The sequence below is a fragment of the Idiotropiscis lumnitzeri genome, chromosome 1 (assembly GCF_059441095.1).
Source record: "Idiotropiscis lumnitzeri isolate Australia: NSW breed Sydney's pygmy pipehorse chromosome 1, RoL_Ilum_1.0, whole genome shotgun sequence".
Taxonomy (NCBI): domain Eukaryota; kingdom Metazoa; phylum Chordata; class Actinopteri; order Syngnathiformes; family Syngnathidae; genus Idiotropiscis; species Idiotropiscis lumnitzeri.
This window is the reverse complement of record NC_142391.1, coordinates 27,441,117-27,468,189: the sequence shown is the minus strand read 5'-3', so window position 1 is coordinate 27,468,189 and position 27,073 is coordinate 27,441,117. Positions and strand designations below refer to the sequence as shown.

Here is a 27,073-nt window from a genome sequence, read left to right as displayed (position 1 = left end):
TACTTTGTCTTTGTGCTCATCGGCCCAGCCAGCCATTATCTCAATAGAGCGGATGTGAAAATAAGCCAGGATCATTTAGTTCTTAAGAAATAGCTTCAATTTTGAAGTTTTTTCTGCTTTTGTCTCTTCCGGTTCTTGTCCAGTGCACTGTTTCGCTAGCTGACAGCCAATCGCAGTGCTCATTTAACCCGACAGCCCGACCCGATTGTACATGTTGAACACACCCCTCCGGATGACCCAACCATGGCCCAAAGGTGGATATGTGAAGCTGACCACATGCTTTGTCATGAGAAGAAAGAACCCTGACTTTCTTACCTACTTTAACCACTTGGGTGTGTCTATCTTTAGAATCTGTTTAACTCAGGTCAATTGCATGTTGGAAAGTATAAAAATCCAACATTGAGAGCTGCCCGGGCCAGATCTTCGAGATTCTGACAGTCTTTATGCGTAATTATCTGACCTATTTGCAATGACAATTATCAGCGCAAGAAAGTATTTGTTTCAGGTATTCTCTATCTGTATCAGTACGTGTGGGAAGTGAAGTCAGGCGAGTGAACCACAAAGTTAAAAAATGTTTGTTAAGGTTGAGCAATCCTGATATGGATCATGGCCACATTGTAGACAACCATCGGTTGGTGACAAAAATCATATAGAATATTCAGTTGTAGTGCTAACTATACTTAAGTATTATACGTCTTCAACATCAGAGCGTGCAACTTAACAAGATGAAGCAACAGGACTTTACATTTTTTTTTCAGTAAACCAGGCAACGGCTTCTCCACAAATATTTGTTGACTCTTCTGTTGACTGCTTGGACTGATGAACGGATCAATGCTCGTCTTCCAGCATGAACTCATTTTTCCAATGAGGCAAAACATCTAAATCTTCGACGACATTTTGTCCTTGTGCAGCCACAGTGAACGCATTTGCTTCAGCTCCAATGTGATGATTTTTCTTTTGACACGCTGTTGCCATGTGTAGATGAATTCTCGGGACTTTTTGTTCCTTTCTAAGGATAGAATAAAATGTATTTTGTATCGCATTGATTTTAACTGTGTTATCTTTCGGGTTCCTTTTGTTAGTCGAACTACCCCTGAGCAGCTGAGATGTAGCCAAGCATAAATCATCAATGGTTTCATGAGGGTGTATTTTGGGAATCCTTAATAAATTAAAAGATGATGTTGAAAAAAAATAAATAAAAAAAAAAAGATTTTTTTCCCCGCTTTTTACTCTGTATTTTTCTAATATATATATATATATATATATATATATATATATATATATATATATATATATATATATATATATATATATATATATGCCAAAAGCCTTTTCTGTTTGGCTTTTTAGAATAATTAAAATAGATACGCAATTAATAAAATGTGTCTTCAAGACATGCCACAGTGCTTGATTTTAGCACAATGAGCAGCAACGACGAGTGTGAAAATTCAAAGCAGCGCATCGGCAAGCATGTTTGCCGCATGATCTGTGACAAGACTGTCGTTTGCGATGTTTAATCCCCATTCCTGTGCAACAGAGTTAAACATTGCATTCATGTTTGCCGTAGTGTGGTATTCACAGTTACTGTAGCCCGAGTTTGAGAAACACGACTTAAGATCCCAGTCCTCTGGAATAAAGTGCGCTGAAAATATGACAAAAAGTCTCGGCACCACAAGTAAGTGCGACTCAAAGGGTGTTAACTATAACATTTTTCATTTATTCTTCGATTAATCGTAAGTTGTAGAAGAAGCTTATGAATAAATAAAGGTGCGATGTTATGCCATACATTGGATGCAACACCAGTATAAATCTGAACCTCTTGTTCTTGACCCAGCTTCATGGTTGAAGGTTTAGTCAGCAGGTGATAGAGTTGGCAATATTCTGCACAGGCTTTAAGTGCAGAATTAGCAGGTAGTTTATTGCATTGCTGTAAAGTCCGCTGGACTGCTAGCACAGGCTAATTTTCAACTTTTAACTGCTTGGAGTGATGTGCAAAATGAGCTGCGTAAAAACTTTTGTGCAGTGTTCCTTATTCGCATTTTGCACTCATTGCATGCAATATTGGTCATCACAAGTTGCCATTTTTCCTGAGACAACAAAGTGCGCTCATGCTGTGGCTTTTAATGACGACAAAGCGGGTACATTGTCAGTCCTGTTGGTACTCGAGGTTGCTAATACCTGCAGACGATACTGTTCAAGCGCTCACTTGCTGACGTTATGGAAGCCAATAGGGTGTTTCACAAACACTGGTTTTCGTGAGGGAGTTGGACAATGCGGAGGACTCAAACTCAGGGATGCAGGAACGCAAGACAGGAGTGCAAACGTCTCAAAAATAGTTTATTAACATGAGACACGGGAAAACATGACAAAATGTGAACGCAAAACAAAGTTAAAAAAAGATGTTAACAGGTAGAAGCTGGTTTTGAAATTATATGCATTTAATTAGATTTTAGTTTTGAGGTTTGTTAATCTGTCGTAAATTGTGGTAAATTGTAAATTCCTTGCGAGAAGTGTGACGGCCATAAATCTTCTCATACTGGCGTTGAACAGAAGCAACTTTTGCAGAGTGACAATTTTTCAGTGGCGCTCCGAATGAATAAGCAAAACACGAGCACGGGAATAATGATCCGAAATAAAGAACTACGTACATCAGGGATGGGCAACTTAAATGCTGCAGGGAGGCACCACTTTTTTCTTTGATCAGTGCTCCTGGGGAGATAAGATAGGATACATACTTCCGATAATGTAAGACAAAAATGGCATTTTAGATATGGACAAAATACTTGCAAAAATTAATACTATGTAAAACTAAAGTCGACCCCCGCATATTCGCAATTTGAAAAAAATATTTTGTCAATTTTCCATTTTTTTCCCAGGATTTTTTTCCCCGTTTAAACCAAACACCTGCCCCGCAGTACAATAAATGTTTATCAGCTTTTTTTTTTTCTTTTTAAATAATAAATTAAAATTCTACATTTTTTGGGAGGCGGGATTAATCAAGGGGCAATCAGTGTGGTCAGGGGCCGCCAGTTGATCATGTTTGTAGGTTTTAACATGTCCACAATGTCTAGACAACATTTCTGATTAATATAATATTATTTCCAGAAAAATGCTTTTCTTTCATTTGAAAGTCACTGCACAACTTTTGAGTGACAAAACTTTATTCGCACTGTCACCGGACGGAAGCAATGCTACTCTATGCATTCAACGGTGTGTTTTTGCAAAAAAACATGACATTGTCTTGGTGACACCAAACTTTTTTCAAAAAACAATGAGCAACACAAGGAAGGCGATTCCACTATTTTGCATCGATTGTAAACAAACAGTTTCTACCATGCCGTCTCCCGGATGGATTTGTGAAACCAACCATCTGGAAGCAGAAACCATCCGGTGATGCGATGTTTACATAACAGCACTGGTAACAACAACACGCCAAAGTGTTTTTATCTTTGGGTACATGGCAGCACTTTGTTTTGAGGATACACAAATATAATCAACTTGAAAAATCTAATTTATTGTGGTACTCTCCAAGCTAATTGCATGTCGGTGGGCAAAAAAAAAAAAAAAAAACAGCAGCTGTATTCAGAGCAGCAGTCAATTTCTTCTTGACATCATCCAGTGACATGAATTGCCACTTTCTCTTTTTTGGCATGTCCAAAAAAAAGTCACCAAGTCATACAGCTACTGGTGCCAATTAGCTTAGAAAAGTGTGGTTAATTCCATTCATGGTGTTTCAACAAAACAGGACAGAAAGCTCATAACAAATCACTCGGGCTTCATACCAAGTTTCGCTCCGCAGACAAGACACATCAATGGCTTTTGCTCAAAGAGACTGCAGCGTATTATGGAAAATGCGACTGTTTCTTTGAACATTTAAATTAAATCCATTCCAACACGCCAGTGCCGTTCTAAGAAAGGACTTGATTTATTAAGAAAATTAAACAACAGCAGCTGTGCAATGGGTCAAGCAAGCAGCACAAAATACACCGCGGATATCGTGGCAGGACGCTCACCTGCTACGTTGTTACTAAGCAACCGCTAACAAAATGAACCAGTGGAAGCTTGAATGAAAAAGTAAAAAAAAAATAAATAAATGCTTCACCTTGCATCTGAATTGTCATCTTACAGTCGTGGATGTGGCTGTGGCTGTGGAGCAGTTTTCTCATCCACAATGTCCTAAATGTTGGCGTTTACAAAAACTCTTTCCACTAATCATAAACATCCATCTCATGTTCCTCTCACATTCTGGATTATTTTTTTCCTGGTAAGACCCATGAGAACATCAGACAATTCATGTGCGAGATAATGGTCAGACCCTGAGGAGCCCGCCTGGGTTTAAAACATCCAGTACGAGTGCCAACATGTTTCAGATGAGAAGACAGGAGAGGAAGAGGTGACGAAATGTATGAAGATGACACAATTGACCATTTTCAAACACACCATCTCCAAACACAGATCGGATCGGATCTAGTTGTGTTGTCTCTTATCAATCCGATCCTATCCAAAAGTAGTTTTAATACTCTTCAACTTCCACAGATGTTGTCGTGCTTCACTCACGTGACTTGGGTTCCCACTCGGTGAATGTGAGTGTGCTTGCTAGACTCGACATGCGTCCTGCGATTGGCTGGCGACCAGCTCTGGGTGTAGTCTGCCTTTAAACTGGTCTAAGTAAATGCACTTGTCTTTGCTGAAACGCTATCAAGGGTGGCTCGCGCAAAAACAGTCCCGTCCGTCCGTGTTCTAACGATCATGAATGAAGGAGCAACTGAACTGGAAAATCAAAAATTAGAGTCATGCAGAGTAATCTCCTTTTTGCTTCACTGTCCTCGTTCAGAAGGGACTTGAAGCACCATTTTGACTTATTTGCCATCCCGCCATTCTTTGACACAAAACCAGTGAATGGTCTCATATTGAACACTCACTCATTGAATCTTGAGCCATAAGATGGGAGGCTTTTAAATCCCCTCGTGGGAAAAGAATGCAAAGGAAAGCATCTGCCCACAGAGGCAGCTGATAGCGTCTCTTTCTCTCTCGCGGGTAGGAAAATGGGAGTAACCTCTGTCTTGCGCCACTGGTGGGACTGTCTGTCAGCAAGCCACAGCCCGGTCACGTTAACTGCCAGTTTTCCAACAATCTGGCCTTTATTAGAAGGGCTAATGGCATCCCCAGAATCAGGTAGATCTGAACTGCCCCACACTGAACACAGCCTAATTCATACAGGACGGGGCGGCCTAAAAATATCGCCCCGAGAGTGAGATGATGCCAAGCAAAGCACTCGGCTGCCGGGCTATCACAAAGGATGTTGTTGATGTTAAACGAACAGAATGTGGAGCGGCATTCTGCAGTCGACCTCAAGACTGCTTCATAACGACGCAATGATTGCTCGCGTCCGTGCTCCAAGTTTGAGATGGCGATGTGGAGCTGTAAGGTGTGCTGGAGAACGTTCAGAGGCTGAAGCGGGAGCTCTGAAACTCGTTTGTGTTGCGAGTTTTCGGATGTAACGCAACCCGGAGTCTTGTTTGGTTTGGAAACGTATCCGTGACTCAACAAGAGGTTTTGCGCTCATAACCCGGCGGAAAGCACCATTCCCCTTCGCTTCGCTTTGTACTGCTTCCACCTCATTTATGTTGAGTCACAAAGCAGGGAAGGGGGGAAGGATGTTTCCCCACAAATAACTCATTGTGGTTTTCTTGGAAGCAACAATTGACCAAGATAAAGTAAACGTGCTGTATTGCTCACACGTTTTCATCCTGTCAAGCGCCGAATGCTGCGCATCAAACTGCAGTCAAATAACTATTTCAAATTATTTTCATTTATTTTTACCAACAACATCTAAGTCAATAAAGTTTTATTTATAGGGTCCTTTTTAAAGCAACCAAGGCTGCATAGAAAGTGCTGTATGTAAATTAATATTCAAAGAATTTTAAAATAATAAATTTACAACTTAAAAACAGTAAACAGAGTCTGATGCTCTGTCAAAAGCGAAAGAATAAAAATTGTGTTTGAGGCATATGCTAGTCCTGAAGAGGATCTTGGATGACCTAAACTCTATGTGAGCTGAAAGGACGGGGAAAGGCCGGACTGGTCGCCAGCTAATGGGAGGGTGCAAAAAAAAAAATGAAAAATCCAACCATACACACTCACATTTGCAGTGATAGGCAATTTAGAGTTTCCGAACATTTTCACAATAATTCTAGTTAGGTTTTGTCATGTTTCCAAAAATAAAATGTAATTTAAATTAGTTTTTGTTTTTATGTGTTTATTTTATTTCACCAATTAATTTTTTAAATTTTAGATTTAGTTATTTCGTTAGTTTTTGTTTGTCGTGAGTCCAGATTTTGAACCAATATGAGTCCATTTGAGCAAATCATTGAGAAACTTCCCCATTTATCTTATAGTGGAACCTCTAACAATGGTCAACCTATTGATTTCATTGGCTTTCTAATGTTTTAAATATTTTTATTCCATAGAGAAAAAATACCTCGTTCCATCCATTTTGTATAGCACTAATCCTCTTTAGGTTGCATGAAACTGGAGCGGAATTAGCCACATATAGCATAAACACACAAATTTTCACTCACATTCACACCTATGGACAATTTCATACTGGAGTTCAATTCTGGGAAACTGGAATCGAAAGAGAAAATCGACGCAAGCAGAGACCGAATATGCAAGCTTGACGCAGAAACGGTCCAACTGATAACATGGAGTTTGCTGTTCATCAATACAAAGTTGAAATCATTTCAGAAAACAAAATGTTCCACAGTCTTCTCATGTTTCTTGCGGATATTAGCCCTCCTCTGCACTCACTGCCGTCCAGTTCAACCTTTGTTATCCTTCATCTACGAGGGAATCCTCCGCCCTTTAAACGGCCTCGGAGCCACCGGGGACTCTGACTGCACCGCATACAAGGCTTCACTTTTCAGCATTGAGTAAACAGAGGATACAGCTAATATTATGTGTACAAAGACTGTTTCCAACAAGCACAGAAAGGCAGCTGTGCATGCTGGGAAGACTGGGACCAGGAGACTCTGGGATGCTGACGAGTCCCTGAATGACTAAGTGAGGATTGAACGGTTTTCCAAACACATGGGAATCAAGTAGAACGCGTCGTACAGATAGAGGGAGGTAAGTCGTTTGAAGTGTTCGTGATGGATAGCTTGTGTGAATGCACGTGTGAACAGGCAGCGTAGAGGAAAAAACAGCGGATAAACAATACGGTTATGGCAACGGGAGGAAATGAGGTCAAGTGCACAGGAAGGTGCCCGACTTCCCGTTCAAGTTGTAAGTAATAGCTATTAACGATTAGGAGTGCCTGAGAGACCAGAGGTTCACGACTCCATGTTCACTAATTTGATTAAACAGGAACTACAGGGGGACAGCTGAGGTCATACGATTTGGAATTCAGGACATTTTGGGGGGAAATATATGCCTCTAATGTCTTTATTCCTCACCGTAGGCAAATCCAAGTATTAGTATTCATTTTCAAAAATCTGAAAAATTCAGGGTTCAACCACAAAACTCTTTGAAGCCAAGCCTGCACTTGTAGACTTCTTATGCACCGAGACACAGGCAGGCTGAAACAGGAACAGGCCTTTTCAAAATAGTTTCTACAGAGTTAGAAACATTTAAATGTCCACAATGTCTTGGAAAGATTAAGACTTAAGATCCAGGGGCAAGTAAACAAAGACAATGTGCTTTACTCTGCGAAAGCGCAGGATTTTCCAAAACTGAGCACGCACCAAGAAAGCCATTAAGGCAAAGTTTTTTCGGTCCAGTCAAGATATGTCACCAACCGCTTCTAAGTTGTAACGGTGGGCAGGATCAGGTGAGGATCCAGGAAGTTTAACTTCATTAAAGGTGATGATGATGTCTGAAAATGTCCACTCGCTATTTTCAAAGCAAGTCTCCATATTGCCAAACATTTGCCAGTATTTTAACCAATCATTGGAGACCACAGAATATTGCGTCACGTCGCGATATAAGAATCAACCAAAAGAAAGCATAGATTCTCTTCTTTCACCTTAAAAAAATGTTTTGAGAATTTTCTGTGCTTTAGTAATTAGCAGTAGAACACTGATGTCACCAAAAACACAAAGTCGAACAATAACTTTGAGGTTAACATTTTTTTCTTCTGTGACACCTCAACTGGGATTTTAACCACAAAAATAAATACACCTGACTATGTTCGTCTATACAACGAGGGCACTTCACCCTACTGTGTTCTACTTAGCTGACACTGAGAGCAGTGCAACTGTTTTGCAAAAAACGTCTCGCAGTTCTCTTCTCCCGCTGCACCGCGATAATGTCGCTTCGTTATCTTCACACATGGGGAGAGCACTCCAAAAAGTCATGATAGATCAAGTAGCAATTTGACAGGTGGCCACCTTCTCTTTGGAATTTCAGAGAAAAAAAAACATGGCATGAGCAGTCGAGACGCCCCTAAAACTTCCGAAAACAAATTGACTGCTTACCAAGGATGAGACAACCAAGTCCAGAAAGTAAAAATTGTGCCACAATTTGGCTTTTGCCACAGGTGCTGCTATGCAACCTTACTTTCTGGACCTGGATTTACATCTGATGCTGCTTACGTACACGACCGATTCGTCTGCGCACACTATTCTCACAAATAATCTTCCAATTTCGCGCTAGTTAACTTGAAACACGACTGATTTGGAATTTCGTTTTTTTCACTGAAATGTGTCAACCAATCGGAGAAGGAGGTTTACGGGAACGAAAGAATCCAGGAGAATACAATACAATACAATTTTATTCATAAAATGCATTTTACAACAGCTGGAGCTGTAACGCTGAGACATAATCAAAGTCATACCGTTTAGTTCCAATATAAAAATGATAAAAATGAACAAAAAATAAATAAAATTACACTCCGGAATGTTTTATCCAATTTTCAAAATTCTTGCTGCCTTGTACTCATGTTGAAGTTGCCTTTCCAACCAGACTTTGAATTTTGACAGATTTTCATTTTTGAGGCATGATGTGCTTTTAAGCAATTTCTTTTTTTTGCCTCTGAAAATTGCCTCTGATGGTCTAACGGTAAGTCACCTTGTCTTAGGGCATTAGAGAAAGAGCACAAAAATATGCAAACAGGTTCAAATAGGGGAATCTTTCAGCAAAAAGTAATATTTTCTATAGAGGAAAAAAAAATGAGCGTAGCTGTGAATTGGCAGGCTTTACCGTATTCCATTCATGCAGCGTAACAATGTAACCCTTTTGATTGATGGACTGGATTTCTCCGAAAAATAACGGCTGCTGCCTCTGACCCCAAGTTTGCTATGACTGGGCCTTCCTCTACCGTTTCTTTTTCAACACCCATCTTTAGTTTTGATCTTAATACTTTCCAGCGTGCACAAATTAAGTGCATACGACACAGTACAATGAATAACAGCGGGCCTCAAATTCAGAAGAATAGCTGATGCTTTCCAGGAAGGTTAACTTTAAAAACCTCTGGCACCACACATAGCGAGATGGGGGAACAGAAAATGATTGCCAGACTTTTGCACCCAATTAAAGGTATTAAAACTGAGAAAGAAAATAAAGCATAAAAATATTCACTGGGATAAGTAATTACTCTGCAATGTAGACTTGTGTGCGAGCCCGATCATGACTCTATTATCATGAGCTTCTTTTCTTAGCTCTGACTGCAGACTTTTGTGCGGAAGTCCAATCTGAAGAGAGAAAGGAAGGTCATACTATAGAATGCCATAAATGCGCCGGTGGAGGAGACACGAGAGATGGAAACGGAGCAAAAAGATGTGACTCAGCTCACACGTGCTTGGCACAATGGCAGCTGTGTGCCTGCTCACAGGTGGCCCTTCAAAGTTTACAAACATGCGCCATGGCGCTGCCATCCAGTGACTTTGCACTGAGTCACCTACACTCGCACACAGGCCCGTGCATGTGCACCTGCATCGGTGTGCAAGCGAACACCGGTACACTACGCCGTCTAACCTTGACTGTCCATGCAATGTTGTAAGGCACATTCCGAAATTGCTAAATTGGCATTGCATACATGTGGGAATCTAAAGTAACCAATGAGAAATTGATATGTTCAAGTCCCGGTAAACTGAAGAAAAAAAAAAAAAAATCATATGAATGTGACACACCACAGAGAAGAAGTGTTAACTCATTTTAACTCGCCATTTTTTAAGAATGAAACTTCTCAAGCGCCAGCCAGTTTGAATCATTCTGACTGATCTTTCAAGGCTCATATAATATTGGGTTTTTATGGCGACGTGAACACAGAAACTCCAAATTTAAAGATTATACGCTCTACTTTCATCACAAAAAAGGACATTTTACCTTGTTGCATTTTTTTTAGTAATCAGTAGCAGAATGTGGGTTGGAAAATATATTGCATGCACAACAGTGACTTTGATGGGAATATTTCTTTGCTTTCGTGACGCCTGAACAGTCCTATTCCTTCTATAAAATACTAAAAAGAAAAAAAAAATTGGTTGGCTAAATAATGTATTGACACTGAATCACCAGTGGAACAATTTTACATTTGACAAAATGTAGAAAAATGTTTGCATATTATTTAGCAGTAGTGGTATTTTGTAGTGTGTGTGCATACAAGCAAGCCATGCCGGGGTGTGTGTGTGTGAATATATGTGTGTGCATGTTTGCATACGTACATTTTGTCGTCATTTCTATTATTTAATCTCCGTCATCGTATTCATCATTCTTTTGTGACATTTTTTAATAGACTTAACATGACAAACTCCCTTCATGAAACAAAAGATGTTTGTAACGGTCACATTTCAAAGGATCCACAATGCTTTAGGATCTTACACATTATGGCAACACACGATGAGCTTATCCAAAAATAGATGTCATGCTACCGTCTACTGACCACAGTTAATGTTTTTATATTTTATTATCCATCCATTATCTGTACCACTTACCCTCACAAGCGTCGTGGGGGTTGCTGGAGCCATTATATATATTTTTTATTTTATTCTTAACTCTTAACCAGCTAATTGATCAAACCGGAGTTGGCCAAGACTTTTCTCAGGAAATTCCCATTTAAAAAAATAAAAAAAAAACAGTTGACGACAATTGACGACAACGACACTCCTCGTTATAATTCCCATGGACGGCATTTCCTGTCAATGATGCTTTAAGAGCGAAACAACCCTGCCAAATTTGAATGATTAAAAACAAAAAATGTAAGGCTTAAAAATCATGAATGATCAAGTCGGTCTCTTAGGTTTCAGACGCTGTGATTTACTCCGACCCAGAAAAATAAATGCTACTTAGCTAGCTTCTTTCTTATGACGACACAACGGGAATTTAAAGCCTCCCGTGGCTGGGATACTACAAATCTAAGCAGGCCATCAAGACACTTTTCCACACAGCAACAATGAGGCGCCCTTAAACTCTTATTTCACTTCTTTGTGTCGTCTTTTATGCTTTGTAAATTGACTTTCAGCATTTAAATATCGTCAACCTCTTTAAAAGAGTAGCGCAGGTCATGTTTTAATTTTTTTCCCCAAATAACTGAACCAAATTCTGGTTAGATGATATCGATAATTTCATTTCAGGGGTAGAAATGACCATCTGATCTGTTTAGCTAAGGATGCAGTCGATTTTGTTGAGATGTTTATTAATAATAAATTTTTTATATTAAACAACGATTATTTTAAGAGGCTTATATTATCGTATTATAATTGCCTTTATGGGCGCTCGTTCTTTTTATGACCAGCATTTTGGACAAAGTTCTCTCAAGCTGAAGCCACATGAGTTGTAAAACATTGGTCGTCATGGTAACAAAGGAATAATTCGTCATTGGTCCAGCAGTATATCGTTCTTGATATTTGTAGTAGTTTGAAGAAAGCTCATTTCAGACATATTAGTAAAAACATTTTAAACGGTGACAAAATGGGTCATTTGCCTACTTAATAATTTAAATACTTTCTTAACCTTACTAAGCAGCAGCATTGCAGATACTTGTTTTTCGTCAGTGGGACGCACAAAGTCGAATTCTCAGGAAAAATATGCTTCAAAAGTCGGACAAAATTTGGAGTTCAAACCATCATCCTGCATGACACCACATAAAACTTCTTCAATTCTTCAGCTCCGTGAGTATTTAATGGATTTACTCCCAAACTTGTGTTTTTGACTTTTCTATAGGCTTCTTTCCACAGAAGGCTATTGATGATGATGAAGACATAAAATGAGATGATAACCAGAGAACCAGAAGTAGAAATAATCCAGATATTGCTTACTGTGACATAAGAAAGTGTCCAGCTGCTCTCTATAATGTGCTCTAATAAATGACATGCAACTATTCATTGCAACAAACAGATGCCAAGTCGAATGTACAATTACTTAAACAGTACATACTGTTCTCATGCTGGATAGAGACATACAGTACACTTATTCATTCCCGCAATACCTAGTCTCATTCAACAAGCACCTTCCTGTTCCCTCTCCATTGCGCATCTGTTGTGATTTTATTGTCGTGTGGTGATTAACAATGTTAAATTTGTCTGTACATTTGTTGAAGGTTTTTGGATGACGACAGCACGAACCTTGAACAAATTGGTGCTCAGTAAAATAATGCACATTTCAGTTCACAGTATTGTGAGTGTATTTTATATATATATATATATATATATATATATATATATATATATATATATATATATATATATATATATATATATATATATATATATTTATATATATATAAAAGGGCTGGCAAAATGAAAGTGTCGGGAGAACTTGTGAGGTCTATCTGTAAAATTTTTAACTTGGTTAAATAATTCAATTCATTTAACTCAGTTTGATTTATTTCAAAAATAATTTGCATATTTGGCAAATATTGTACCATATTAGCTGTATATCTTTAGCATATTAGCTCAGAACAAAGCACCACGCTCAAGCTCCCACTGGGCCTTGCAAACCAACACAGCTGGAGTATGGTGCTTGTGGGCAGTTTTGAGAAATGTTTCAAAGAAAAATGCCTGTAAAGATGTCTCCATTTAGATCGTATTCAAGACTCAAAGAAAGCTATTAGAACAATCTTTGAATTAAATGTACTTCATATTTGGTTATCATGCATTAATTCCATGATATTATTCAAGTAATCGGTTACAAGCATCACAAAAAATTGTTGAAAAATGTGATTAATCATGGATTTATTTTGTGATTAATTAGTTAAAAAATGTAATCACTTGGCAGCACAATATACATACACACATAAAAGTCAGCTGGGATAGGCTCCCGCCCACCCGTGACCCCCATGAGGACAAAGCACTATAGAAAAAGGAATGCTGGATAAGGGGTTGGCACCGGGACTAGAGTGTTACAGGTTCAAGTATTCCAAATATTGCAAGCGGGAGGTCGTTAAGCTTGTAAGTAATTTACAAGCCGGGAGCAGTTCTTGCCAGAGAAGGGCATTTCGATGAAAACAAAATGCATCCTATTTCTCCAAACAAGTTGGTTATCATCCCAGATGGAACGACGCTTCCCAGGACCCGAGCTGTTTACGAGCTCGTGAATTTCTTAATGGAAAATATTCACCTCCAACAAAGTCACCATCAGTGTTGTTGGATGTCTAACAGAGAACACACACAGACACAACCCCTCTCACCTACACACACACACATGCACACCCACACACGCACACAGCTCTAATTTTCCACATAAAACCTGTGTCTCTCTCTAAACAGTGAAGTTTTCAATTACAACCCATTGAATTGTGACATGTCCTTCTTGGTTAGTGTGGAATGGTGAAAATAAAATGACATCACTTCCTTGGTGACTTTTTCCTTTGTAATTGATAATAAATACAGCGGCGCCCTGAGATAGGATCTAATTTATTCCATGATCACGCTTAAAACTTAAGAATCCCATCTCAAATTATCATCGCCATTGAAATGAAAATTGCATTAATTGATCGATTCCTACAAAAAACAATACAAACATTTGCAATGTTTTTTCTAATGACTAAAAATAGCAATATGATATTTTGTAAAAACACAGTTATGACGTAATTAAAGGCTAGGCATAGCCACTTGGGGGCAGTGTGAAGGGCTATTAATACTTTACACTAACTTGTGCCAAGGATGCAGCAGCCAATCATATTGCATCAGGGTGAGTCCTCCTTCGAGTTCCAGAGTTCATAAAGTCATTCTTTGCAGAGGATAAATAATACACCATGACTAAGAGTATTGTTATATTGTTTGTCTACATGTGTTGCTGTCGCAGTTCCGTGTATGTTCAAATCGCCGTAATTACTACAAATTATTGCCCATGTTAGCATCAGCCAAACGCTAGGAAATGAAAGGCTATGCTTTTAGGTTGTTTTAAAAACATTAAAAAAAAATTCTTGAAGAATATTTACAAATTTTGTCTGTAAAAACTTGCAAGCCGGGTCACTCATATCACATTAAAAACATTTTTTTGCATGAAATAATAATGTTAGAAAAGGTAAGATTTTTCTCTATAAAAAATATTTAACTGGCCACACTGTATGACAATATAAAATAATATTGTAAATTGGACAGTATTTGGAACCTGCTTCATTTAATATAAGTTACAATTACAAACATTTGAAATCAGAAGTGAAATGTAGAAAATCGTGTGTGGCTGTATTGAATAGAGTAAGATGGCGTAAATGTTCAAATACCTTTTGATCACAAAGTTCAGGGAGATTATTTTATCCTGATCAAAATTTGATGCTGCACTAGAGTTGAAGGATTTTGAAAAGATTATTTCCTTTTTTTCATTAAAGCAAATTAGCACGACATACGTATGAGGTCAACGTGGCGTGCAATTCACATTAGTCCTCGCGGTTGCGCTTCTTCATCGATGTACGAGTCGCTAATCACGCTGTGGGTGTGACAGCCGGCTTGTGACATCACTGGCTCAGTGTAGGGCCATTGTTACACCTTTGTGAGCCATGCTCAACGAAACCAAAATCGCTCCTCAGCAAGAAAAATTTATTAGGAACCTTGCAAGCATTAAATTAATCTGTATCACAATAAATAATATCTGATTTTTTAACCAATATTTCTGTATTGGAAGTTGGTCTTACGCCAATATGAGTGTGATATGAGTTTATTTATTTCCTTCAGTTCGAATGGTTAGCTGACTCCACAATTTGACTCCCAGTCTTTTAAGCGCTCACATGTAACCAATCTGTAACTTTATCAGTTCAACATTTCATGACGTGACATGAACATGCACTTCTTAATATACTGATCTTATCTTTATTATTTTTTTCACTTCCCACACCTTTTTTCGGTCCCAAATTGCAGCTTTTACGATTTCAAAAATTGCGTTTTACTACTTTGTGACATGGATTTGAATTTGATTAATCGTTCAGTCCTAACGTTAAAAATCGACAGATAGCTGTTTCTAATATTTCGGTTGGATTTATTGGCAACATGGGAGGGGTTAAAATATTAGAAGCAGTCCCAGTGTGACGCAGCGTTTGTGACTACGGGAGGATGGGAGGTTCGCAAGCATGTGCTTTTGCCGTTTTTGTGTGCCAGTTGATGTGTCATAGCGGCAGCGCTTTCAAAAGCTCCCCAGCCGGGCGGCTGCAAATGAAAATATCTCAGCGAGGGAAGCGAGCATAGATTTGCCAGGAATGTTCACACATGAAAGGTTACAAGGACCCCTCTTGTTTCTGCTCCCCGTCCCACTCACTGCGAGCGTTCAATATGGTTTGCATTGTGACGGTTCTACAAAGGCAATGGACCAAAAGTGCCATTTATTTATTTCACCAGCCATGTGGGGGGCAAATACCATGTACTCCAGTCTAATGAATGTGGAGAAGCAGTCATAAACTGGAGGGAAACGTTCCAAAATATGTCCTTCAAATTGATTTAAAGATCATTTGAACATGCGCCAGAATCTGATGACGGCCATGTGCTTCATGGATTATGTCTGACTGTAAGATGAGCAATCGCCAAACAGTGCAGTTGACTAATCATGACTGGGCGGAATTTATTTCCTTGAGGAAACACACTTGGGACCTGTGATGAGTGGACAAAACGCAAAGTGATTGTCCAGATCTACTGCAGGATGATTAATAAAATAACAATCCTGAAAAATAAAATATTGTGCAGTTTGAAATACTTGGAGAAAAATGAGTTGTAAGAATTGTTGCACACTATTTTCATCTAGGTAGACCTTAATTCATTTGGGTAGACCAATGCTTCTCAAACGTTTTACACCAAGCACCACCTAAAATCAGAATTGTCTCTAGCAGTGATCAGGAATTTTAATGTTGTAGGAAGTCACAATAATTCCATCAGTGCTACTGAGGGGGCCACATAAGACACTTCCTAACCAGAATATAAACAATATGGACAACATACGGGCATTTGTGTAAAGTATGTGGTCAGATATCATTTTTGAGAATGCATTTAATTTTTTTTCAACCCGACAAAAGGGTTTGAATCAAAGAGCAATATAACCACATATTGTGATTTTTTTCCCCAGTGCAAAAAGGCTATCTTGCATGAATACTACAATTCAAGGATGACAGAAAACAAAAAAACTACAATTAGTGTAAAAACTTATTTTATGATTTTTTTTTTTTCACAAAAAACAACATTCAAAAATTCAATACTATCAAGGTACTATAGTTGTCCTGCATATCATTCCAAATCCCCCAAAAATTATAAGACCCAACTCATGATGTAGAATAGGCGGTACAACTCGCGCTAAGCGCAACTAATTATGTCTGTCATCTTGTGAAGAATGGTGATATCACAATTTAAAACAACAGTTGACCCATGTATATTCACAGTAAGCGTTTCATATTTCACTTTCTAAATTCATAAACATTTTGTAGTCTAAAATAACCAACAAACTAACCTTCATTGAAAGAGACACACTTTATACCAGAGAAGCATAGTGGGCCCAGTATTGGTTAGCATATGTGCCCATGAGTTTAAAGAATTCGTGTTTGAATACAGATGACATGTTCTCTCCATGCTAATGCTCCAGCTATAGCGGTTTCGTCACACATTCCCAAGACATGCAAATTAGCGCCATTGAAGCTACACAACGAAACCTCACAACAACACACAACTCATACAAAGCCCGCGGCTGTACAAACTGCATTTAACGCCCATCTATCTCTGCACCGCTTATCAAGCAAACAACCGTTACATCATCTCCCCAAAATCGTTTTCAAATGTCTCAGAGGCAGGAGTGATACATTACATACAACAATAGCTTGAATGAAATCAATGTATATCGGCACAAATGAATCTGCACACACTCACTTGGGTCATGATGTTTGACGCTTCTGCCGCAAAACATCGCAGCGATCCACTTGCAACAATTATGCCGCACACCTGCTCGTCACAGAACAAGGAAATGGGCGGGGTTTATCACTTCTCAGACTGGCGTAAAAATAACAGACAAACAGGGTATACAACAATAGTATTGATTTGCGTAGGGTGGGGAAATCAGCACAATTTACGACCTAAATGGAGGCATTCAAAAATCTGTAAAAGCACTAAAGGAAACAAACCTAAAAAGATTTTGACTGAGGTTAAGTGAAATCCACCATATGAAAACACCCTATTTAAATGCTCTCTAAGCATGCTATGGAGGGGAAATTGTTGTTAATCAACAAGTATGCTGAAAGATTTACATTATGAAATGAACCTACAGCTGTTGGCGTAAAAAGCAGGATTACAACGAATGACATTTGTTCTTCTTTCAAATTTAAACCGTCCTAAAGAAAATGGTTTGCTATCATCTAGTGGACGACAGCGGAATTATAACTAAAATAGATAAGAGTTTGACAAATTTAGAGTTATCAAAAAAAAAAAATCTGTGAAATAGCAGTGCCGCAAACCTAGAACTTGTAATGGAGGCAAGGTTTGCTGTATTAAGAGCAGTTGGTTTAGCGCTTCAATTAGGACTCCTGCACAACCAGGTTACATTGTGTGTGCCTTTATAACCTGCGTGAGCACATTGAGTCATCATATTCATAAATGGTTCCGGTGACAAGCGCTGAAAGCAAAAATAACCTTGCCTTTGCTCCATCTCCCATTTGTGTACTAATTTAATATCCTGTGAACAAGAGGAAGAGTACCGTGACCCCGGCCGAGCCTTGTTTGTACTCCTCCCGCTCACACACTTTTATTAAGTTCTTGATGGATTGGTGGAAAATGCACAGCAACTTTGATATCTTCGCAGGTCACATTGACGGACGGAGGATATTTTTGCTACGGGCGGAAGCAGCGATTAGGTGTGAGCCTTTTAGCTGGCCACGCTTTCACTTGGCTATTTATAAGACTGAAAAAGAGCATAATAAGCATACCTGATCCTACCTGGTTTCAACAACAAACGTGTTGAGCTGAATTGTACATTCAATATTTTACTCTCAAATTTGATTCTGTTCACTGGGACAGAATCTAGGAAAATCACTCTTCTTTTATTAACTAAGGCCGTACTGATGTTCATATTAAGGACACCAGCATCGTCTAATTAGAAACCCAAGAAAGAAAAACGGTGAGACTGTGACATAATCGTCGTTGCGGCATTATTAGTAATCCCACTTAAATTCTTGGCTGTCCTGCATGAATGCAGCAGCTAATCATATTGCAGCAGAGTGGGATTCATAATAACGCTTCAATAATATATATTGTTCTATGCAGAGGAGAAAGAAAATGACTGAAAGGAGGACTAAGCGCAGCCGCAGTGGGATCGTGCCTTTTCTGTTGCCATTAAATGTTCTAATTCCCCGCTAATTTATATTACACCAAATGGAAAGTGCTTTGTTACAGCTCCAGCTGTTGTGAAATGTACTAAATAAATAACGTTGTATTGTATCGTATAAGACATTATCGTGTGGTGTGGCATGTGTTAGGAGGGTTTTCTCTTCTTCAATCTGCTCGAAAACAGTTAGGGTCGACGATGTTAAACTTGTCCAATATTCACAATCGCAATTGTAGTTATCAGATAATCTAGCAGTTTGCATACCTTCTTGTATTGCCTTTACTACGACTACTACTGTTCTTCTTTATATTTTCCGGCATTCTGCACACCATGTGGTGCAATACTGTCTTGGTACTACAGTAGACATTTGGTATGGGAAGGGAGACTTGCAATTGTGGGTGGAGATGTCGTTTCATGTGTGCTGTGCTGGAAAATAAGAACGCAATTGCTGATTATTGCGCGTCCTGTTTGCCGTCGCTCGTATTTTAAAATGGGTTAAGATTGGTATGTTAACTAACTAACTAACTAATGTTAACTAACTGGGGCAGGTCTTATTGAAAACCCAACGGGCCTACCAATGGGTGAATGGGCATATATATATATATATATATATATATATATATATACATATATATATATATATATATATATATATAGTAGTCAGATTAATCACATCCCTGCGCTGAGATTTTTTTTTTAATTCATATAACCATGTGGTCTTTGTCAAAGTAGAGTGAATGGTTCTGGCTGCATGCTGATGGTGAATGGAATGATGTGCAGCAAGCAGTGAATAGGTGATACACGGAAATTTATGTAGAAGGTCACTTTGAATGAGAAAAGCATAATAAAAAAAAAAAAAAGGTGAGTGAAAAGTGTTGACTGAAACTAACAGATGTTGCATTGCTTTCCTTTTCCACACAATAAGATCTTTATCTTGGACTGTGAATTAAGATTACGTAACTCAGCCTGAAGAGGTTGACAAGTGGACTGAGGAGAAAGTGGTGGGCTGGTTATGTGAAAGCACAGCCATGCTGCTACTGTTCATGATATACTGTATGTGACTACAGACATAAGTGATCACAAGAAATAACTGACATCAGCGAATGCCAATCATCTCGTGACAAAAAGCATCAAACAGCATCACTCTGTTGAACAATTGCGTAACAAAACTGTCGGCACAATAAAATTGTTTTGATTCTTGACCGTTTTTTTTTTCTGAGGCACAGACATTTGTTTCCAAAACCCAATCAAATGAATTGATATATGCCAGTCATACTCACTATAATGTTTCCTTGGCAACTTGCGGTGAGAGCGAAAGCAGAAAGATCCGCAGCATCGCTTAACAGAAAAAGGACAGAGAGGAGGCGTCAGAAAGACAGTCAAAGTCGAATTTCGGTCACGAGAGCGTACTCGTCGCAAAAAAAAGGAAAACAGAATTGAATAAGCAAGCACATAACACATGAAAAATCACAGCAAAAAATTATCAGAAAAGGAGACGTTGACAGAGGGTCAATCAAACAAACGATTAATAACGAACATTATTAATGTTAAACTAAGGAGAATGTACGGAGCCACAGAAGGACGACACCAGGAATCTACGCAACCGTTTGAAAACTAGATTATCGAGAAAACACAGAAATGGACTTAAGCTAGCAAACGAACAAAACACACATCGAGAGTCAAACAACTAACTAGAAACATAGAAAGGAAGTTAGGAAAAAAATGTGGTTAATGTTGAAGTCAGACGTATTTGGTAGACAACCGTCCAAGTCAATATTATCATGAGGTGCCGTTGACACGTCGTCCAAAAATTCAGTTTTGCCATTGAACTTTTTATATTATTATTTTTTTATAGAAATGAACTTCAAGCTGACAAATTGTACGCAAAGACCAAAACAAGTTAGCTTACTGACAGGCGTGACATTTTTGACTAATATTATCAATTCACACACAGTGACCTTTCACTTATCAACATGATTCAGTTCACAAGCTTTTTGTGTCGAACAAACAGATTTTGATATTCATTTTTTTTAATTTTTTTTTTAATATCAACTAATATCTCACAAGTGACAGAGTGGACATCAACTAAGCGTCACAGTTTGCTGATTTCCTCAAGACGCTCATTCTGCCTGAGGGCCTGACCTGCCTGCATGGCGTATCAGCTTTCTGGCCGCTCCCCTGAGAGGCTTGACAGCGAGGCGACGGACTGCCGGGATCCCACAGAGTGTCCAGAGAGCTCCCTGGCCTAGGCATGCTTCCAGCCCATCATCCTATCCACAGGGCCTTCTCACCCGTGCATTTGCATGCCATCATGCTTTCATTAGGCTCGTTTATTCGCCGTTTTCCATTGCCGGGTATCTTGCCTTTTTGGGTACAACTCCTATTAGTGAGGATATGGACTTTTTTTTTTTTTTTTTTTTTTAATAACGATGTTCAGAGCTACTGTCATGAACATAAAAGCACAAAAAGGTGCAGAGTACATGAAGCACATAACTAGTGGTGGAAGGTCAAGGTTTTTATCCAATCAGAATTCAGCGAGCTCGAGTTGCCAGGCAGATTTCATAATACCAGAAGCACGCACTATTAATCGGATGCCTTCAGATGCAATCGTGCGGGGGTTTGTTCTGTGTCTCAGGGGGGCTTTTACAGTTGATAGGCAATTACGATCACGAGTTGATGTCAGTGAGCCTTCTCGCTGGCCTTACGTTGAAGGTGATGAACGTGTTTTGTGATTGGATACTCACTCGCGAGGGGGCAGCACTACGGGGAATCAACACAAACAAAAGTCGTAACTTGTGACCATTCGAAAATCTAAAATATATTATTGCGTTGTTAAACCACAATGGCCGAAGGAAGGAAAAGTGTGGATTTCATTGCAGATACACTTGCGAGGCCATTTTCAAAAGCTCTCAAGAGAAGCTAGGTCGTCCAACACTCACTCAGTACCGCGTAAGTACAACTTATTTACAAGTTCCGACTAAATTCTTACAGGAAACGACTGCACCGTGACGAAGCATCACTGCGTAGGAAAGATGCAAGGAATTTTAGCCAAGTTAACCCCACCCCCTCCCGTTTTTTTTTTTGAAGGGGGGGGGGCAGTCTTGAGAAAGATACTGCAAGTTTAAAACTACCGGTCAGCATCAACGTAACATGTGACAAAGAACAGGAAAGCGAGAGCCGCTGCGCTCCTCACGCAAGATGGATGGAGGCGAACCAACGGGGGCTGCATGCCTTATGGGGGGGCTTACAGAAGAGGAGGGCTCGCACTGTGCAGCTCATCTCAGATTCAATCGGGAATGGTATTAACATGCAAATTGAACTGCCACTGCCTTTGACAATATCGAAGTGTGTCTTATCACACAGCCAGGTGAAATATTGTACAGCTTCACGGGTACAGTAGCGGCGACTCTTAGTCATTCCAGTCCTTCAAATGTGCCGCTGGTGACTCTTTGAAATCGATTCAGGTAAAAGTGACGCACACTGACACAGCACAACTTCCCCGGGCTGAATTAATGGATGTGAGACACACACTTTCCCTGAAATGTGTTAGTCATTTTGTGATTAAAAGTGCATATTTCCTATTTTAGCACATGATATATTTACTGCACCTGCTTAGCCTCGCTTGTTGAAACACAGTAAGTTAACTAGTAACTAATTTGTATTTAGAAGAAGGCAATGGATGTCACATGAATCAAATATATTATCAGGGAGAGTGAAGTTGGCTTTTCATGAATTACTCCAAACAGATCTTAATGTCTCTTAGTGTGGCGTGCACAATTCTTGCAGCGTGAAAAGCCAACTATGACTAAATATGTTGTGCTTCTCACGATATCATTTCCAAGCCAGAGGTTCTTTTTTTTTGTTCATTTGTTGTTTTTTTTTACAGTGATTTGCTCTCCTTTTAAATCTAATATGATATGATCTGATTTAATGCGATGACACACATGAATGTCAAACAATTAATATTAATTTGTCTTGTTTTTAAATTGTGGATATTTCGGTGTCTTGGAAAAGTGCTCCATAAACTAAATGTATTTTCTTTTTTAAATCAGCCTTAGGTGAGCAGGAACAAAAGCCCACAAGATATTTTTATTCTTATTTGTTATTAATTTTTTTATTTTGATTGTCTTTTTGTCATTCGGAAAACATTGCTTATTTCAGTTTATGTTATAGAGTAATGAAAATTTTCTCATATGGATTGTGCACTACTGTTATTATAAAGAAAAGATTTCTGGATTTGGAATTGGGCGGGAGGGGCATTGAACTCAACTCAACGCTCATAAACGGTTCTGCCACAAGATTTCAGGAAAAGCTGAGTTTCAGGAATTGGTATTGCTGTGATTCAAAATTTCAATTGCAGTTGTACAACTTTTCACACAGGCTCCCACCAAGCGATACAAAAAAAATTATAAATAGTACATGTACTGCCTTTCACAGCAATGACCATATTTATAATTTCGTACGGTGCCGGTTGCATTCAAAAGAATGCAGTATTCTACGTATCCCAATTTTCTCTTCCCAAATGTTGGATTCAAAGAAGTGTGCAGTGGTTCTAACACTAAAGTTGGAATCAAGATGTTTCCACCCTCAAAAAGTGGTTTGAGACTCTTAAGTCTCTTCATCTTTCTCCAAAATTACCAAGTGGCATTTGAGCATTTGCTAGTGGTATGTGAAAGAATCTCAAGAATCACCAAATAGAGTTCAGTTGTATTTAACTTTTAAGTTTGATTTATTTGCATTTAATCTTTTATCTCATTTTGTTTAAACGTTTAATACAGTACGATGAAACCTTTACGACATTGAATTGAATCATTATTTATATGAGGATTGAGGGTTTTCGAGTTGGTGGGGGAGGGCAAAAATGGAGAACCCGGGAGCAGGGAAGCAAGGAGGCTATAGGCAGGTGTCTGGAAATTCATTTGTTCACACACTAAAAAGCAAAACAAAGTGCATGACAGAATCAAAAATAATAAGTCCACTAAAAAAATAAATAAATAAAATAAAAAAAAGATTCAAACAAACAAAAACGTGAGCATGACACAAAAAAGGTTATGTGACCATGACAACAACAAATAGGAGCAGAAGCACACTGAAAGAAAGCAAGGCACGAAATACAAGCTGAAAGATGAAATAAGTCACACCTGGACAAGTGGCAGGAGGAAGCTGATTGGTAGATAAAGGGACACGGCTGATGGGAACATGGGGAAATAAAGGCCTAATGAGAACACAAGCAAACAAGACAAACAAACAAAAAATATATATATATATAGATATATATATATGATCAAATGAGCAAAAAAAGATCCCAATAATTCAACTACATCTTTCAATTTTCCGATATCGAAGCAGAATATTAATGTTCCAACTGTGCGGAATGTTAAGTGAATATTTTAGGAATAAAACCGCTATCTCTGTATATTGATTATTTTTTTTGTTTTAATTTTGATTGTTGATCATACTGGTGCTACTTAGAGAGCGAATTACATATTTTTTTTTAAGTGGGACCTCTTTTGAAATTCCAGAAAGCCGCTACAATTGGAAATGTAAAGACAAATTCCTGTCCATGACCACTCACTAACCTGTGAAGTGACTACGAGGAAAAACACCAAACAACACAACATCATTTGGTGTCTTTATTTGAACAACAATATGCCTGAAGTCCTCCTTTACGGCGGCCCTTCAAAAACAACAACACAAACATATATTTAGGACATTGAAATGTGACCGATTGAGACCACTTGCCCGTGTGAACGGATGTGGGCACCGCTCCAAAATGTATTCCTGAGATGCCTGTTCTGGAGACACAACCAGATGGGTCTGAACTAGAACCAGATGGCTGGCTGAAGGTAACATAGGCTAGGTAGTGCATGCTTACTCGTTACACACACGCACACACACACAGATGCATACACTGTACTGTATGTCTGGAAGCATCACAAAGGTGTACGCACTAGTGTTCACACACAAATGTGAACATGCGACTGCTTGGAGGCAGGGAGGGAAGAATATTATAAAGATTTAGACAAGGTGAAGAAAAAGTGATTTGCCTCATAAAAAAACAACACATACAGTAGTGTACCAAATGAGAATTAGTAGTGTTTTTGATCATTCTAATGTGAACATTCCTTACCAGACCTGTAGAGCACTCAACTGCCTTCATTCTCGATCGTGTTAGATTACACAATGACGATTTTAAAAGGAATGATGAAAGGAAGTTTCAAAGGGAGTTGTCTGTGTTCACGCCCACAACGGCGCTGTGCCAAGGCAGTGTAGCCTTCCCTTGCACACAGTTAGACCACACGTCGTACCAGACTGGAAATTAATATACTGTACTAATTGACGCTACTATAAAGTCCTGGTAGAGTATTTTTCTGAGGTACATGCAATTATATTACATTTGCACCTTAGTGATCAAAGGAAATAATTGGAGCCAAAAATGTAACACAATGTTGAACGTGTTCATGACGCAAACGAAACCTGTGTAGTCAACCAAGTGAGAGCGCGTGAAAATGGAGTGTAGGTTTCTCTCCTGAACAACTCTAAATCTAAAAAAGGAAGTTCAGCTACAACAAAGTAATCATTAACTTAATTTTTCGCTTAAAAACAAATGTGCAATCACACATGGACGTACGGGCAGCCCTGACATTGTTTTATGTCATTTTGAGGAATGAGCATGGTTACGCGTTAACGGTTAGACATTTGCTGAGTCCTGCTTGAAGACAAAAACCATACATTGATTTTGTCACACACGCGTGTGCACACAAACATACACGCACAGCAAAAAGTGAAACTATGTGGTGTGACTAATGTGAGGTAAATGCTGCTGTGTTTAGTGAACAAGCATGGTTTATACTGTCTGATCTAGTCCAGGCGTCGCAAACCTTTTGGAGATTTACTTCTTGGGTACTGATTCATGTGACGAGGTATTGGAATGATGCAAACTTCGGAAATGACAATCATCACGGTTTCCGTTGTCGAATGTGAATTTGATGGATAAACTCAAAAATTGAACCGTTCTCGGCCCCCTTGCAAAGTGTCGTAGCACTGTTTCTTATTTAGTAGTTGTTGCTAGCATCAAATTACAAATGATTTGCGATTTTATTTTGAAAACCTCATTAAGCTCTTTTTCCACATTAAATCGTCCAAAGGATTTTGCAAGCTCATTGCTTTTGCGTTTTATTGACCTATCAAAGTCCCAAAGGTTTGGATTTAAGATAAAATAGTCGTGTGCAATGGTAAGTCAAATAAGTCAATTAGATTTTTTTATCAAAGTGAACTATAACTAGAACATCTGCGAGTGAAATAAGATGAAATAAAAAAAAAATTAGAATGCCCCAAGGATACAAGTGAGGTAAGCTTTCGATTGTTCTTCATATTATTCCAGGTTGCAGGTGCACTGTAATAAAAGCGGGATTTTCCACCCTGAGTAAAACAGCCGCCATCATTAAAGTGATTGGACCGGGCGTTTTGGTGGGTTCATTGAAGGCGACGTTAAAAGTCGGCAGCAAGTCGACGCCAGGAGGTAGGAAAAACAATGCCGGCTTTGTAAATAAATTCAAAGTGCGTCTTTATGGCACCTTTCTGCAAAAAAAAAAAAAAAGTCCAGCTCTTTGTGATGTGACTTATATAATGCCAATAAATGTGTGCATTTAAGCGCTACAACAAATCAAACTCAAGAGTGTGCAGACCTCTGGCAAAGTTGATGAAATATTTTTGCTGCGACTCATTTTAGTGCGAACTAAAAATCTGGACAGTTTCTACGCTAATTACCACATTTCAGCCTAGATTTGCCTCACTTTATTTCACAAGAATTCATAAATATTTTTTAATTAGCATTTTAGTTCAAGTGAAATTTCTGAATCTGCATTCCTATTTTAGATTTGTGTTTTCATACTGCGATTAAAGAGATAAATCAAGAGTTACTCAGTACTTGAGTAGTTTTTCACTCACTGAGTATGAATCTCAGTTCAGTCGAGTTTGTACGTTCTTTGCATTTGCTCATGGTGCTCCTGCTTCATTCTTAGGTTGATTGGAGACTAAAAAGTCACAGGTGCGATGAATGAATGCAAAAGGAACTAATGAGCTCACCAACATAACAGCAACATAAAATGCATTTTGCGTAAATGCGTGTGTTATTTACACATCTGAGTCAAGTTAACGTCCGTCCCCCACAATGATGTCGCCTGACTCTCCACACCTTATGTAAAAGTTGACCTCCAATGGCCAAATTGCGTTATGCAAAACAGAAAGGGCACAATATCTCAAATGACCTTTTCGCTATGACTTGCATCCATTTCACACTTGCCTAGTGTGGAAATGACACCTGTGGTGCTGCCTGGCAGTAGCCAGCCAA

General features: G+C 38.8%; 1 protein-coding gene across 1 annotated transcript in view; it reads right to left on the bottom strand.

The window, feature by feature from the left end:
* The window catches only part of rhobtb2a (Rho related BTB domain containing 2a), a 52,424-nt gene extending 35,083 nt beyond the window's left edge, over positions 1-17,341 (bottom strand). The window contains exon 1 of the mRNA XM_088292656.1: positions 17,274-17,341. The gene's annotated coding sequence lies outside the window, so the exon portion shown is untranslated. The remainder of the gene's footprint in view (positions 1-17,273) is intronic.
* Positions 17,342-27,073: the final 9,732 nt, after the last annotated feature.